Source organism: Melanostigma gelatinosum, assembly GCF_949748355.1.
Source record: "Melanostigma gelatinosum genome assembly, chromosome: 14".
Classification (NCBI taxonomy): domain Eukaryota; kingdom Metazoa; phylum Chordata; class Actinopteri; order Perciformes; family Zoarcidae; genus Melanostigma; species Melanostigma gelatinosum.
The window spans coordinates 5,200,652-5,206,651 of record NC_136647.1 but is presented as its reverse complement, the minus strand read 5'-3'; positions in this window follow the sequence as shown (position 1 = coordinate 5,206,651).

The window sequence follows — 6,000 nt, the reverse complement described above, 5'->3', positions numbered from 1 at the left end:
AGCCAAGTACGATAAATCAGACATAATTGTCAAGATTTTGGACAGTAATACTGTTCAACTCAAGAAAAAAGGAATCCAAGGAGTAGGGCAGCTGAAGCCAGTTCCGTACTAGGAGAAAACCAGGAACTCAAGAATGGCCACCCACATACAAGCTTTACCACCCTTTGTCAGAGTGGCCAATGTCAAAGGGGTGGTTAACATGAGAAGGAGTACTACGGGGCTCTGGGCAGGAAGAGCCATGAAGAAGTTGGAGTATGCAAAAAAGGGCTTTCTCTCAGAAGAGAATGAAGTCTTAACATGGAAGGAAATCAAGAATGATTGTGTGGTCTGCCTGCTGCCGACCACCCTTAACCTCACATGGCAGGGACCCGGAAACAAGAAACCACACCGGGTCTCTGGACGAAGAAAGGAATTTGACCGTATGACCCACAAACCAGTGAAGGTTTTGGATGCATATGTGTGCGGTTTTTGTCGTATAGCGCTTTTACCAAGGTTGCACTTCGTCATCCAGTGGGATCTGCGGGGGACAAAGCTGAACCTTAAGGACTGTGTCTGCCAATGGGATGGACACAGGCTGCTCCTCTGTGCGTCTTGCTCCGTACTCCAGCTGAATGGACTGCTGGTGCAAGCTGGAGCAGCCGACGGATGGCAGGTGAGAAAGTTTCTTCAGCCAATACAAACCCTGGCACCCGCCCTGTGGGAAGGTGAGGGTGCTGCCGCTCCTGTTGATCTATCACACAAGGAGACTGGAGGACCCTCGGCACCAGCTATGAGCCCACTCGACGGCGATCCACACGAAGCAAGTGGAAACAGTAGTGCTGTCCCCATGAGATCCTGGTGGGAGTCGGTGGAAAGGAACTGGCCATACAGCCCAGGCCAGGCCGAGGTTGCCAACCCGCCCCTGTCTTCCGTACAGATCCCAGGGGCCTTCAGGGTCTATCGCTGCCCTGATGACCCAGGCTACGCAGCCACTGCTGCATCCTTACCCGATTGCCGCTTGGAAATGGTAAAACGAGAAGGGTGGATGGGGCCCTGGGAATTAACAACCTGGCGCGTGTTAATCGAAGATGTGTTTTGTGATCCGGATGTGCCAATACGTGAGCTTGCCCCAGTGCCAACAGAGGCTGGTGCTCGCGGCACGAATCTCCAGTATAACACCACGGATCTGGACGCCTTCCACCACACCGGTGCCAGGACCAAAGAAAAGAGTAAGATTTTCACGGTCACCCCAGAGGGGTGGCGGAGAGACGGTGTTATGCAACTACCGGGCTCTTGGGCGACCAGAGCGCCAACGCCTACATGGGAGGCCAGAACACTGCGCGTCATGGTGACGCTGAAAACCGTGATGGTTCCATTCGACGGTGTGTACTCCGTCGGGGTGGAGCTGACCAGAGCGGATGAGGCGGAGCCTCCTCCAAACCCACGCGCAGACGCAAAAGGTTTGACCGCTTGGGCACGGAAGTCATTTCGCAAACTGCAGCGGGGTGGAAAGCCTCGCAGTAACAGCTCTTAGAAAAAGTATAGCTGCTAGAAAAAACGAAACTTGATTCAACATGTCGCTGCCAAACCCACCAAACAAAGATTGCAGGGACCTATCAATAGTCTCTCAGTCCCTCCTCGCACAAAGAAGGCCATATCTGCAATTGCCGAACGAAAATGTCTTTTTGGACAGACCCCAACGCGATTTTGCCTACCGAAAAGGCCTCTGTGGATCCGGCGCCTATTTCTGCAGCAATGGCGAATATAGGCGCTCGCTTGACCTGTCAATACCCGGGAAGGCGGAATTGCTGACTGCTTTTCGCACAGGATGGCAACTCCAATATGACAGAGTCAATCGGACCCATCCGTGGCTGCTGCAGCCAGTCCTCCCTTGTCCTGACCAATCCCCCTGGATCCTGAATACCGTTTTCATCTCAGTTATGGGTCTGCGGTTGAAGTTGCGCTGGGGTCCTAACTATGCTGATTATTTGCAAAACGACTATGTTGATCTTTCGCTGGGTGAAAATGTGATCTGGACCACCAGCCCGGTCATGCGGCGTCTCATAGCGCTCCACGTGAAAAACAGCGCGCGCTGTGTAATTGAGAACCAAGACATGCAGTTGCGTATGGTTCATTACCGCCTGCCAGGCCTTGGCCCACCGAACCCGGACCCATGCCTGACCATGAGGGAATTGCCTCCTTCCAGATTACGGACTAAGGGGCTTGGCCGGCTTAACCTTCACGAACCCTCTGCAGCATGGGCTAAAGTAACGGAGCTCCAGACGGACGACGGTCAGCCGTTATACGCATCTCTTGCCAAGGTCCGGATCCTTATCGACCCAGTGGACAGACAGATCTACGCATGGCTGCGGCAAAATAATGCTGTGCACGAGGGTTGCTTTGAACCCCCCCCCTGCTCCCCCTCCTTAATCGTCACCTACTACCAGTGGGTGTGGCGGGGGCTGGACTTAGCCATTGGCAGATACCCATCGGTGCTATATCACCAGCTACTGAAGGGCAGGATTAGTCAGTGCGATCCTGACTCTCCCCCGCGCCTCAGCTCCGGATGCCTAGCTCCTCTCCCAGAGGTGCTACCGACCAGAGCACTGCAGAATCCGAAACCATGGATCTCCCACTACTTCATGGGAGAGTTCATGAATTTAGGCGATCCTCAACCTTTACCCCCGTCTCATTAAGACGCCCCGGCAAGCGACTGGACCAATCAAGTGAACGACCTCGGAATGGAAAACGACTATGGCTTTGCTTAATGGCTAAAGTAGTTGCAGTACTTGCAGGACTGTGCTCTGTCCTGGCTATACTGTACTACTATGGTAGTATCCCATGGGCCCTCACTCATGTGAGGGTGTCCTACACTACCACAAAGAAGTTCGACCAGACATGCTGGACGGTCGACTCTGGAACGATCGTTCTCTCTCAACTCGCTGGACAGAAGCGCGCCTCGCCCTGGTTGGACCTTGAGGTTGGCTCTAATGCAACCCGTCAAGTCCAAGAAGGGGGTGGGACGCCACCGAACCTGACAGCTACTATCATCGCGTGGATGACTATCTGGGATCAGAAAATCAACGATTCGAAGATCAACGACACGGGTGAAGAAACAGACTGGGCAGGCGAATTCCAGAAGGAAATAGAGAATTCGACATGGAGGATAGATGAAGTATCTACGCTAGGAGCGGAGATGAAGATTACGGTAATGATGAAGAAAGCACAAGAAGAAAAACGGGCACAGTGTAATTGGATCTACCCCGAAAACGGTGTCCCAGGCTGGTACTGTTCATGGGCATGTGTCTCATGGTCAGAGCAAGGGAACGAGGGATACTGGAAACCCGAGGTAACCTATGCAGCGAGCCACCGCAATGATACGTGTTTGATGATTTTACCGGCAGAAGGAATGTTCTGGGGACACTACAATCTCACCTGTGAGGCCACACAACCGCGACGTAAACCACGACGGTTTAAAGCTAAAGTAAGGCCACTAAGTGCCACAGGTAACACCACACTAGGAAACTCCACCGACTGCCAGCGGAGCAACCTCACCAGCCGAGCCGTGAATGTCACGCAGCAGAGGGAAGAAGAAGTAGAGGAAGTAACACCTACGGCTTCAGAGGACAAAGAAGAGCAGCCGCAGCCGCCGCCGGTATTCAAGTCAAGTGACAGTCTTCGGAGAAATCGGAGCAGGAAATGGACGAAGCACTGTAAAACCAGCAAGCTCCCTCTCCTAGATAAGTGCTTCTGGAATGTGTTCTTTTATTGCGAAGGTCAGAATTACTTCGTAATAACTCCGGTAAACAAACCACAGTATCAGGCTCATAAGTTCATCTATCTACCCGAACCTAATGCCCGGCACGAGGCCTGGCTCAACAACACCCTGCCGTGGATATGGATAACCGAGCTAAAACATTTCAAAGGAGCCTTCACGGAGGGATACTCCCGAGCCAGCTACGGCCTTTTGGGACCAAGGACGACCGACATGTATGTACAAAAGCTGCCGAAACCCGAGGAGTTAATGACAGCCCCAAGAGGGGATTTCCAAAAGATTGACACTTGTGTGACCAACAAAATGTTCATCGCTCTGAATGGAACAGAGTATCTAGCCGACGGCGCCTCCCCGAGATGCACACTCTGGCAAGAGTGGTATCGGGCTTGGGGAACGTGGCTATATGACTGCACAGGCCTGAAGACGAACAAAACGATCAAAGGAACCCTGCAGGCATGGAAAGAGGCCCATACCCGGGACGACGGTTCAACCTGGTGGGGCCTACAGAAGGATGAAGTGTTAGAATGGGTGGTGCCATGTCTAACTCAAACCGACAACTACTGGGTGAAGTATCAGTACCTGGCCACAGTGTACTCGAAAGAAAGAGACATCTGGCCTGGTGCTTGGAGCCGACCAGAACCATATGTGGGCCCGCGGCCCTGGAAGATGGAATGCAATCGAGGAAACACGACCTGCAACATCAGCCTGGCCGGGGGACATTGTGAGACTGTGCCAGGATGGGAAGACCATTGCCAGACCCACTATGGAGCAGAATATGAAACCCACGTGCAAGAAGTAACCTGGGTGAAGGATAAAGACAAGAAATGGAGACGGTCAGGGCCCCTGACCAGCAGCTGTACCAACTTAATCCTGGGCCATCGCATGAAAGACAGAGTGAACGTGAACGGCCAAATCATTCCCCCAGTAACCGACCCTACAGTCTTTTTAGCTGAGGGCCACGCCTTCAGGAAAAGCCTCTGCGAGGGTAAAGAAGACAAAGGATTTGAATGGGTAGGAGCTAACCGCCTCTACGGGAACGGAACATGCTACGAGCCAGAAGAACACTGGCTGAGTTGCGGGAGCGGCCGACGAGAACACGAGTGCAGTTGGATCGAACTAACGGGCGCCTCCATAGTCGGGACCGCAACCATCGTAGTGGAAGAAGTGGCAGGGAAGATTGGAGAAGGATTCTCGGTCATAAAGGGATGGATGGGGAGTTTGTTCTCCTGGCTTTGGCCTTATTTGCTGATGATAATTGGAATTGTCATCTTGGGCCTGATAATCTGTGCCGCCATTAAGGGCGGGGTAGCAGCCACTGTTGCCTCGTGCTTTAAGGGGAAGTTGAAGGAAAAAGGAGAAGTGAAGAAGGGACTCCTCCCACGAAGGAAGGAGGAGTCCACCCACCTATAAAGGGTGAACAACTGGAGCGCCATAGCCATTGCAGACCCGGAACCTCAACCAAGAGCCTCATACTGAAATAAGAGCGAATAAACCTAAAAAGCCAAGATGACCAACATGACCAACACCACAACCATTGCACCTCCAGGCATGAACACCACTTCTCACCCAGGCATGACCACTTTCGGAGTGAGTATGACCAACACCACGACTATAGTACCTCCAGGCATGACCACCTTCGGAATGAGTGTAACTGAAGCATTACAGAACTCCTCCGACACAGCACGCCGATGCAGGCCATTTATTCGCTTAACCGACCTGGACTTTTGGGTCCTTGAGATCATATGGTTCTTCTACTGTTGCATGGGCGAATGGTCCATGAATCAGCCGCTAAGAATACTGGCCCTGGCTGTAGGGTGTCTGAAAACAGCGATTGAAAACATCTATCGAGGATCACTGTGGCTTACCCTGACATGGTTCGCTACATACCTCCTGGGGAGAATCCACATCGACTCTACTCGCTGCGGTCTAGTAAAGGGTGGAATGGTGATCATCTGGCTGGTAATCGACGTCGCTGCAGTTTTCTACAACCCCCTGAAGATGGTCTCGGCAATCGTCGAGGCCTTTCTGGCGGTTACAGCCCTGACGTATCTCGTGGTCATGACCATGGCTATGAAAGAAAGAGGAAGAGGGCGTTGGCTCCACAAGATCGGCGCCATTGCTCTTTGGGGCATAGGTTGGGGCATAACTGTCGCCATCTACTGGTTGGGTTCTGAATCATCAATCGGGATAGCAGCCTGGCTCATGCTGTATGAGCCTTTGTTTCCGAGAAGGGTTAGGCCTACAAG